An 11,572-nucleotide genomic window follows, 5' to 3' on the forward strand; every position below is an offset into this window, starting at 1 on the left:
CACCCCGCTGTGCCCTGGTCCCCATTCCTCTGCCTTGCCCACTGTGGGGGGGGGGGACTGAGGGCAGGGGAGCACCCTGTAAGAGCCCCTAACACGGCAGCACCCAATGTGATTTTATCTCCCTGCCCACAGCCCTATGGGAGAAGTTGGCTCCATGTTCAGGGTCCCGGGGTCAGAAGCAGCAGAGTTGGGAAGGCCACAGCGGGGGGTGGGAGGTTCTTCTTGGCCTAAGGCTTCGTGTGAAGAGCAGAGCTCCTGCATGTCCCCCCAGCTGGCACTCACACACGTGGTGGGGAATCTAGCCCCTTGGTGTACCAGGTGCCCACCGCTGACCTCAGACAAGTCATTTGCTCATCAGTAAAGTAGGCAAAGCACTAGCAGTCCCCACTTGAGGTGTTTTTTTTGAGGGTCAGGAGGCACAGGAACCATAAATGCTCACTTGGGGCTGGGCACAGGCAAAGAAAGGAAAGCCTGTGCTTCTCTGCCTCACTTGGGCCCCCTTGAGCCTGGACCACCACCCAGGCCCCCACACACTGCCCCCATCCATGAGACGCCTGCACAGTGCAGCCAGGAAGTGACAGCTCAGCGGGCTTCTGGCCCTTGCCCCAAGGGCAGGGGGAGGCCGGGTGTGCCTACCCGCAGCTCCCACAGCCCACTGCTCTGTGCCCACACCGCTACTGTCCTGGCCCAGGCACCTGCCAGGCTGCGCTGGGTGGAGGGTGGGGTGGGCGGAACGGGGTGGGGCTCCTCTGGGAGCCAGCAGCAGCTTCTCACCGGCTGGTCCCCAGGGAAGCGAGCCCTAAGCAGACCTGAGCAGGCTTGAGGGACAGTCAGCAGATCGTGAAGGAGAAAGGCCCACCATGCCCATAGGCCCTGGGCCCCAGGGTTTGAGATCAGAGACGTGGCCAGCCACCATAGCTGGCACAGGACTGGCTGTGGATGTGACACCCTCTAGCCACCTGCTCAGATACACCCAATCAGAGTCTCCAGCTGCACACGCCCTGGCCCCAAGCCCCCAAGCAGCAGGGGCCTGGAGAGGTGGGGTGTAGGGACTTGGAGGTGCAAAAGAAAGCACTTCGGAGGCTGACTCAGGCTGGACCACATCTGGGGAAATGACATGCAATTGACAAGCATCTGGCATACAGGGCCCCGCCGCACAAAAGCACACATCTCCCGTTAGAGACCGCACACAGACACACGCACATGCATGCACACGCATGCACACTGCCCAGGTCTGCAGAGTGGGGCGAGCAGGGCAGGCCAGCCTGGGCTGCTGAGGGCCTTGTGAGGGGGTCTGGCCAGGGCGGTGCCCCCAGCCTCTACCACCCACTTTGCTGCAACACCCACAGTGTCTCCACCAGCTGCTCCCCAGAGCTGATGAGCTCCTTGTAGCTGGTGAGGCCCCCAGGGTGGCAGATGTGAGGGCGGGGATGAGGTGACACAAGGCCAGCGATTTGGGAAGACAGTTGGTTGTTGGGAGGAGGGTGCCACCGGGGAGGGCAGCTGGAAGCACCAGTGGGCGAGGCGGGGCAGAGATAAATGGCCAGGCCTCCAGCGGTGGGCTCTGTGGGTGGAGGTGGCTGCGGGCGCAAATGAAATGAAATGAAGCCGCACCTTCACGGCTTCTCAGCTCCACAAACCACCCCAGATACATGGCCAAGACCCGTGGTGCCACAGCCCATGAAACCTGCCACCCAGGGGACCCCAGGGCCACCATCCACTCTTGCCAAGGACTCATGGCCACACCCACGGAGCCAGCAGGGAGCTCTGCCCTCCCCCAGGCCTGCCACCTCCTCATCCCCACCCCTCCCTGCCCTGAACGACTACCCAACTACCCGCAAACCTGCTCGGCCTCCTCCAAGGCCAGTCAGTCATGGAGCTGGCCACCACTGGGGCACCCTGCCTGGGGCCAGGCCCTGCGCCCAGCCCAGTGCATTCCCCAGGTGACCTGGGGCTCCTCCCCACAGCCTGAGAGGAAGGCATTGTAACCTTGCCCACAGTCACACAACACAGAGCAGAGACTTGCCCTTGGCGCCACCTCCTCCAAACCGGGAGCACCAGGGCAGGCCGCACCAGGGCAGGCCGGCAGACTCAGACATGCCCAGAGGCCAAAAGCATCTTCAAACAGCTCAAAACAGTCAACTGGGGGCCACGGCTTTGTGGGGCGCGGCAGGGGTCTCCTTCCACCTGCTGCCTCCACCTGTAGCTCACACACCTTGATGGGAGCCTTCCAGCAGGACAGGACAGCCTGAGGGGCCTGTTGCCTGAGGAGTTGGCTGGATCCCGGCTGAGCGGCCTCATGGTCAGATCATGGCCTTGCCAGGTGGGACCAGTGCAGAACCGCCCATCAGCCCCATTCAGGAGCTGGAAGAGTATTTACCTCCATTGTCCACATGGGGAAACTGAGGGACAGTTCATAGGTGAGAATCTAGCACTGACACCAGAGCCCAGAGGCAGGGCAGCCCGATGGGTGGGGCTCGCGGGCATCATACTCCCAGGGGCAGCCTGGCTTTGCCCTGAGACTCCCCCAAGCCCTCAGAGGGACCCCCAGACAGGAAGACCCCTCCTCCGGAAAGCAGGACAGAAGAGGGATGGCTACCACGTTCATGGAAGAAGGAGAGGTTAACATGCTTCCCACCCTGCCTGTGCCCCCACGGAGCCCTCTCCCCAGGGCCAGGGGCAGGCCAGGTGGGGCTCAGGTAGGGCCCCCCCAGGGTACTCACCAGCTGAAAGCCACGGGCTTCGCTGTCTGTGGGAGGGCGCCGGGCAGCAGCCGCTGGCCAAACACAGGCACTCGGGCACCTGCACCCCCAGGTGTGCAAGAGGTAGGGCAGGAGGCTGACAGGCCCGCCCTGACGTTGCCAGAGAAACCCAGGCGTCCACCAGTGTAGGCTCCTCCTCCAGGCCAGCTTCCTGGAGTCCATGGGGACCGAGACTCACAGGCACATCCAGCCCACTTGGGCAGGGGACACACACCTGGGGCACACTCATCCCCCCTGGGCCCCGTGACAGGGGGCAGGGCAGGAGGCAGGAAGGGGGCTCCCTAGTGTGGTCCAGGACCACTCCCTCTCAGCCCTCCACCCCTACTTTCTCTCTGCCCCCTGGGACCCTCCAGCAACCACCAGCAGCGCAGCCTGGCAGCTAGAGCCCCCTGGCCCCTCTAGACACAATGTTGGGGGACACCTAAACAATCCACAGTTTGGAGACAGTGGGGAGCAGTCCATAGGGGGAAATGGGAGGAGGCAGGGCAGCAGGGCAGCTGGGAAGTCCAGCGACCAAACTCAAAACCTGAAAGTCTCCTGCCTCCTTGGAGTCAGAGTGGGACCCTTGGCAGCAGAGGTTCAGGAGGGTCTTGGGGGTCCCCGGCAGCACCTGGACACTCACATGGGTCCTTGGGGTCTTGTCTGTGGCTAAGATCTGTGGCCTCATGCACAGTCCTTATCTGAGGTTTTCAACTACGGGTCCTGGTCAATGTGTTGCGGAGGCTGTGCTACGCACACCACCTGCCCAGCTCCAAACTCACACCCGCAGGGGCCGGGGGAGCCTGGGAGTCCTGGGAGCAGGCAGCCCGCCCAGTGCAGGTCAGCGTCCTCCCGGTGCAGCCCAGGTCAGCTATGGAGGTGATGCCAGCAGGTGGTGCCCTCTCTGTTATGGCCAGAGGAGCTGCCCCCACACTCCTTGTGTCCCTACCACCACCTTACCCCAGGAGGTAGGTCTTTCCCTCCCTCCCCCCCAAAAAAAACTCTACTAGAGTCTCTCTTTTTTATTTTTATTTTTTGAAAGATTTTATTTATTTATTCATGAGAGACACAGAGACAGAGGCAGAGACATAGGCTCCCTGCAGGGAGCCCAATGTGGGACTCGATCCCAGGAATCTGGGATCACGCCCTGAGCCAAAGGCAGATGGTCAACCGCTGAGCCACCCAGGTATCCCTACTAGAAGTCTCTTCCAGAAGATTCCTCTTGGAGTTCAGGAAATTTGGGTTTGAGGCCAGAGAACCTCGGAGCTCAGGGTTACACCTGCCCTCCCCAGAAGTGGTATGGGTGCAGCAGCTCCTCAGCCCCGGGGCATTGCTTGGCACAGATCCAGGCATCCGGCAAGGCCACCTTGGCCCAGAGCTGGGACTGCCCAGCAAGACCACACTGGAGGTAGCTGCACCCTGAGGCCAGAGGGTCAAGAGGGTGGAGACCCCGCAGCCAGCAGCCTGGTGTGGAGCTGGGTGCACTGGCAGGGCCCCTCTGCCTAGAGATATCTGGCACCCAGAGGCGGGTGGGTTCAGGGGTGTCAGTTCTGGTACAGATGGGTTGACCCTGTCCACTAATGTCAGAGAAACAGAGGAAGTCCACGTGGCTTGAGGTTTGTCACATGACCCGAGCGAAGACACAACCCTGTTCAAAAGGAAGTCCTAGGGAACAGCTGGGACCCGAGACCGATGCCTGGCCTGGCACTCAGCATAGTGTGGCAAACTGCAAGCATGAGCTGAGTCTGCACCCCCCCAACCCCGCCCGGGCACAAGGCCACGGCTCCACAAGGCCTGCAGAAGACGGAACATCAGAAGCCCACACAGACAGAATCATGCTTGAGCCAGTGGCCGGGGCCCTGTGGGCCTTCCACTGCCCTCACGCTGGGCCACAGAGGGGAGCTGGTACGCCAGGCCAGCTGGGGGAAGGGCGCACTGAGCTGGGCCACCGGGTAGCTGGGTGTCAGACAGCAGCAGGCACAAACACCAGGTCACTCTCCTTCCGGGATGCGACAGGGCTGGAGGCTGTGGAGATAGGACAGCCTCCCAGGGGAAGAGCTTTGCACCTGGTCCCCCTTTGTGTGCAAGAGAGATGGCGGAAGGGCAGTGGCAAGCGCCCCATGCCCCTCGAGGGTTAGGGACCTAAAAAGGGAAGGAGGTCTGGGTATGGGCCCACAGGGTGGGTGCGGGGCGTGACGGTCTCCCCTGCCCTCAATTTCCTGCCTACCAGTGAGCACCCACTCAGAAGCCACATGAAGCCACTCAGGTCATAGCAGCTGGGGTCACGGGCTGCCTCGGCACTGGCCTGATGGGCAGTGACCACACTGGCAGAGATGGAGGCCACCTGTGAGCTCTCAGGGACCAAGGTCAGTTCGGCTCACACAGTGCTGAGCCTCCTGCTTCAGAAGGGCAGAACTTCCTCCTCACAGGAGTGTGTTCAGGGCATGGGCTGGCCCGTACTGCCCGCGGGGTCCCCCTGGGGTGACAGGACCTCTGACCCTGCCATATGGGACCCCCCCCTACAACATTGCATCAGACTAGGGACCCGCTTTCTTCAGAGCAGGTGGGGGGTGGCCCTGTCCACAGGTGCCCTGGCGGCACTCAGTCCAGCTAGGCTGCCACCTCCAGGGAGGGCACAGCCGCAGGTGTGAGCCGGGCCGGACCCCGCGAGAAGAGGGTGCTTCGCTCAGGAGCTCCTCATGGGGCTGCGTCCCCAGTGGGAAGAACTGTTGGGTCTGGGGACCAAGGGCTGGAAGCAGGGTCTCACCACTCACCCAGACCCCCACGGGCCTGGCTACCTGGCAGCACTGCTTCTCCCCTACAACCCAACAAGCACTGGTCCCTGATGCGTCATGCACCCCAAACTCTGCTTTGGCCTCTCCTTCTGGGGAACCAGCCCTGCAACAAGTGGGGCCAAGATCAAACTGGTCACTCTGAGGGACAGGTGGTCTGTGGACTCGAAACCTTTGGGGCTGGCCAGACCCTGAAAATACCCCTCCATTCTTCTGCTTGGGGGTGGAGGTGGAAGGAGCCAGCCCCGTGAGCACCCCACTCCCTGGCTTCCTGCCTCTGTCAGGCAGGGGGCCCTCATGCAGACCTCCTGCTCTGGGGGCACCTCAGAGTCCAGCACCCGCTCTCTGATGCACCTGAGGGTGGCCCCCTCTCCCATCTGCTGCATCTTTATGAGCTCGTGACTCCACAGAGAAGCTTGTTACTGTCCTAACAGTCCTTCCAAGGGAATCAAAAGTAAATGCAGGGCAGCCCCGGTGGTGCAGCGGTTTGGCGCCGCCTGCAGCCTGGGGTGTGATCCTGGAGACCTGGGATCGAGTCCCACATCGGGCTCCCTGCATGGAGCCTGCTTCTCCCTCTGCCTCTCTCTGTGTCTATGAATAAATAAATAAATAATCTTTTTTTTTTTTTTTAAAGTAAACGCACATGGTGGGTTTGACTCCAGTGAGTCGTTTCCCTAATTTCCCAATCAGCCTGGCTCTGAGCTCTGACCAGTCCTGCGGGGAGAGGAAGCCTGGGGTCCTGTGTCCAGGGAGGGAGGCTGAGGACCTGTCTCTTCCTCCTTCCTGCTGCCTCCCTTCTTGGCTGTTCTGGGCCAGATGCTCAGACGCTCTTTGGGGAAATGTCTGTGCTCCCACCTGGGGAGGTTTGTGATTTGAAGGACCAGGGTGATAGGATTCCAGATGTTTGGGGACTGGGGATTCCCAAGGGCCTCACGTGGATGCTCCAGGTGGAGGAGGGCATGCAGGATCCTGGTGCCCAGCGTCTCCAGCATCCGCCCCCACCCCCCACCCCACTGGAGGATTTGGAAATGAGGGGAAGGACCTGCTGTCCTCTTCCTGGGGCACCTGGAAAGAATCAAGCTGTGAAAACAGCCCGGCCCTGAGGCTACAGGGGGCTGGAGAGAAGGTGGCTTGGCTGAGCTCTGGCAGAGCCAGTGGGAGGAGGGCCCTTCCCCCCCCCCCCCCCCCCCCGCCGCAGGATGCAGGGTTTCCATGGCAACCATAGCTGCCTAGGCTGGGAACCGCTGGGCAGAGGCTCAGGGAACAGACCCCGTGTGCAAGGGTGAGGGTGGGTGGGGACCAGGAGGAGGTGTGGTTCCCCTCCCCTGCTCTCCCTGGGCTTCCTCGCCACTGCTGGACACAGATGGACATTGCAGGGGGACCCCTCTCGGTGGCCTTCCCGGTGGCCTGCAGCAAGTCCAGGCATAGGTGTTGCTGGCACAGGCAGGGGTGCTTGGTGCTTCTTGAGACGACCTGCGGCCATGGCCCCAGGTCCAACTGTGCCCTGGAGAGCTGGCCGCCTCCAGGCTCTGCCCCAAGGCCCAGGTCCTCCACAGCTTCCCAGCACTGCGTCCTTGTGCCAGGCGAACTGGGCATAGCATCCTGCCCTCTGCCTCCCCTGAGCACCCCCTTACTGAGTAGTGGCCATGGGTCCTCTGTGTGCCCCTCTGATGCCTCAGCTCCAGGACTCGGCACTGGAGCACACCCCTCTGGCCTGCCGGCTGCCTGAAGCATGGGTACGGGTGACCGCTTGTGAGGGCAGAGAAAGGGCAGAAACCAAGGTCCTTCTTCCTCCACACCTGGCAGTAGGTGAGGCCTTCAAGGGGTTTGGCTCCCACGGAGGCAGGTGCGAGTGTACATGGGGGGCTCCTGCAGGAGCAAGCAGGCCCCATGGGACCCGGCTTCCTCCAGGCCCTGTGACCACACCCCAGCTGTGGCAGGTGGCACGCAGGTGGTGGGCACCCGGTGCTCAAGGCCAGGACTGGGGGAATGAGGAAGAAGAGGGGAGGGGGCCCCAAGGAAGCCCCTCTTCTGGGCCCAGAACCCTGGGGATTCCTCCGGTTCTGGCACCCTCCCAGGTTCCCAGCTAGCAGGCCAGCCTAGTCCTTCAGCCCGGTGGCCTCAGAGGCCCCCAGGCCCCCTCTGGTCCTGCTGCCAAATGGAGCACCTGTGCCAGAGACACAGGCAAACCCCGAGCCCACTGGCCCCACACACAAAGTCTGTGCCCGAGGAGGCAGGAGGGGGTCAGACCAGGGGTCAGGCCAGGGAGGCTGGAGGTCAGAGCAGGAGCAAGCTTCATGGTGACAGCTATCCCTTGCAGGCTGTGTGATGTGTCCTAGGCCCATGCCAAGAGCTTTGCGGGCAGGACTTTATCCTCCAGTCTCCGTTGGAGAGAAGAGAGACTCCAGGTGGGGCTGGGGCCCCTGTTTGTCAGTAGCTGAGCTAGGCCTGGGCCTACTTCCTGGCTTGTCCCCTGCTCTGGTGGCCATATGGGCTGGGCCTGCAGTGTCCCAAGCCCCACACCATCCCTGCATTCTGAACAGCCAGGGTCCCCACGGAGAGAGGTTTTCTCATGGACCCATGAGTGTCTGTGTGGCGGCCCTGCTGAAGGAGTTGCAGGAAGGGATAGGGGCCCTACTGGCTTCCACGAGACAAAGGGGAAAAGGAGGGAGCAGCGGGGTGTCCACTGCGAGGGCCTGGTTGAGGAGCTAGGTCAGGTCCAGGGATGAATATCACACAGTCCCACCCCAGTCGTGTCTGCGCAAACCTTTCTGAGATGCCTGGGTGGCGCTCACGAGATAATGTTACGTGACCACAAGGCCACAAATCTACGAGCCTTACATGACTCGACTCATGTGACAACCGTTGTAAGTAAACACAGGGGAGTGAGTGTAGCGTGGAAAATGGGTTCCCCAGAAGACACTGCCCGCCCCCCAGAGCTGTAAGCATGACCAGCTTTGGGAAGAAGGGTCTTTGCAGATGTCATTACATAAGGAACCCCAAGGGGAGACCGTTCTGGAGTCGGTGGCACTGCATTGATGGCCAGTCCTTCCAGAGGAGAAGGGGACGGGCCTGCTGAGGTCAGAGCAGAGGTGGAGGGGCGCCCAGGGCCCTAGGCGCTGGTCAAGCAGAGGGGACACTCCCCTGGAGCCTCGGGAGGAAGGGTGGCCCGCGATGTCTCGAGTGTTGCAGCCTGTTCAGAACTAGAGAGAACACGGTGCTCATTTAATCTTCCCCGTGTGTGGTCTCTCATTGGCACAGTAGCCCCAGGAGATAAGCACAGACGACCTTGCCCCATCTCAGGGGGGTTTGGTGAGCACTTGCTGTACCTCACTCACTTCCTCCCACATTCACCACCCCGTGGCCACCTGGGATGAGCGCCAGAGAGTCAGGGAGCCTGCCAAGGTGGCAGGGCAGGAGGGTTGGGGGTGGACATGACACAGGCATGTCGGCGGCAGTCCTGGAATGGGGAGCTAAGGGCAGAGAATCCGAAAAAGGGGTTTGCCATTGGTGGCTTCCTTGGATTTCTTTGGGGCAGGAAGTTGGCTTACCTAATTCTGTACAATTTGGGCTCATGTGAAGACTCCCCCTCCCAGCACACACCACAGTGGGAACCCCAGACTCTCCCCTGCAAGTGTCAGCCTCCCTCTCTCGCTATCTCTCTGTCTCTGTGTGTCTGTGTCTCCCTATCTCTCTGCATCACCCATCTGCCAGGCCCACCGGGCGGGGCGGCGGGTGTGCAGACAGGCAGGGCAGGGTTTCTACCACGGAAGCTGAGGCTAAGCTCCCCCAGACCAACCTGCTATGGTCCAGCCTCATGGGGCCCCAGGGGTGTGAGCAGGCTGCAGCCGCCAGCCAGGGAAACAGGAATGCTGGGTGGCCAGGTGTTGGGGATGATGTGGCTGGTGGCTGGCTTCCCTTGGACCTCCAGCTATTTCCTGGGCCCACAGTCTCCCAGGGAGGCACTCAGCCCCCGAGGGCGGGTGGGCAGACCGTTTCCTGCCAGCTCCCTGAGCCATGTGCTCGCGGATCCATTCACCTGCCCCGCAGACACCACTGTCCAAGGACTTTTGAGGCCCTGAGGAAATGGCTGTGGGGTGACCCATCGGGGCCTCGCAGGCTATGGGGGGCCTCACCCTGCAACCTTACAGGAGAATAAGTTACTTCCCAGAGTAATGAGGTTATCCAGGATGCAGTAAACCTGAGTGATCTTACTTAAGCAGGTGCATGCACTCACGGTTCCTCTCTCTTTCTCTCTCTCCCTCCCGTCCTTGTCCACCTTTTCCCTACTCAGTTGGGGATGCATGGCACAGGTTGGCCAGGAGTCTTCAAGTTCGCTTTGGGCTTGGCTGCTGTGCTGGTGGCTCTGGTAGTGCTCCCAGCCCCCACCGGGCCCTGCAGGAGCAGCCCTGCTGGAGAGGTGGGAGTGCAGGGGGGGAGGGAGGGAGGGAGGGAGGGAGGCCACAGGCCAGGAGCTGCCATGCTGGCCAAGGGGACACCCCAGTCTACCCCTGGCCTCAGTACATGCCTGGGTGGGCCTTAGAAGTTGCATGCCCTGCTGGAGCTCATGGGCCCATCTTTTGTCCCTAGGATGTCTCCAGGCAGCCTGGCTGCCACCTCCTGCTGGACTGGCCTTCACCCCGGGCCCAGGGGACCTTGAGAGTCCACCACATCTCCCCATTTCCAGAGGCTCAAGAGAGCCCTGCAACTGTCCCCTGTCTCTCCTGCCAGGCCTGTCCAGGGGATAGATCAAGAGAGGAGTGAGTCAGGAAACCAGGGTGACGTCAGCTCCCTGGCAGCCCAGTCTGGAGACCTGGGACACCAGGGCTCCATCTGTTCACCTTACAACAGGATGGGCGTGCCGATAAGGCTGGATGCCAGGGAAGGCTGAGTAGGGAAGGGCAGGCATGTGGCAGGTGCCTTCAGGTAGAGGTGACACCGTTGACTTCCTACAGGGCTCTGGGCATGCTGGCACTAAACCCTGGTCCTCCGAAAGCAGCGTGTCGGCCCTCCAGAGGTGGTGCCTCCTGGACCCGGCCCAGCACCATTGTCTGTGTCTACGTGTCGCATTCCTTCCAAGGATGTATCTGCTCTGGAAATTGCTTTTCTTCCCTCTAAGGCTCCTCTGGGAATGAGGCCCATTAGGGATGGATGGAGGGGGCGTGCTTGTGGCCTCCCATGGGAGCCCTCTGTCGGCTGGTGCACCAATGTCCCAAAGTGGGGAGGCAGTTAGTTACATGGCAGAATGTAAAGAGGTGCTTCCACCCTCCTGCCCCCGGGGAGGCTGGGAGGAGGGAGAAGCAGCTGGGGAGGGAGAGCAGAGTAAATGGAGGAAGGCCGGGTGCAGCGCCAGTAGGCCGCAGTGGTGATGGAAGGCTGGTACCCTCCAGGAGCTCCTCCTGGCCCAGACTGTCACCCAGGAGCCCCCTGCTCTCCGAGGACCAGGGATGTGCTCGTTCTCACAGGTGGGGGCTGTGTGGGCAATATACGTTGGGCCTGTCACCTGGTGCCAGTCCTCATCATGCTCCACCTCCCTGCATGGGTTCTCTGGGCAGGAGGGAGTCAAGTCTCCATGACACATCTCCAACAGTGCAGGTGCTGTCCCGATCCAGCCAGGACCCAGGAGCACCAGCAGGGCCCAGTGGGGACCAGGCACAATGCACAGGCAGACTGGCCCCAACGCTGGCCCTCCCCGAGTTCTTACTGCATACCAGGAACGGTGACCAGCACTATCCAGACCCCAAGAGCCTTCAGGGTCCCTGTGGGATGGAGTCACTGAACCCTATCCACAGGTGGCAGAACCAAGGCTCAGAGAGGGAGAGCAGCTTGCAGCAGGTCACCCGGTGCCAGGGGCAGGGGTGGCCCCTGTCCCGCCTCGCCTGCCAGCCTGAGCCATTGGCCCACTCACCGCACTGCACCCCCAGAAGGTTCCAGCTCCTCCTGGGAAGCTGTGATATAAAGCGGAGACTCTTCCAGCCCAGGGACCCTGGCTCCCTAGGCTCTCTGTTTCCAGGAAGGAAAACAAGATGCTTTCCCCGT

Source organism: Canis lupus, chromosome 16, assembly GCF_048164855.1.
Source record: "Canis lupus baileyi chromosome 16, mCanLup2.hap1, whole genome shotgun sequence".
In the NCBI taxonomy this organism is placed as follows: Eukaryota; Metazoa; Chordata; class Mammalia; order Carnivora; family Canidae; genus Canis; species Canis lupus.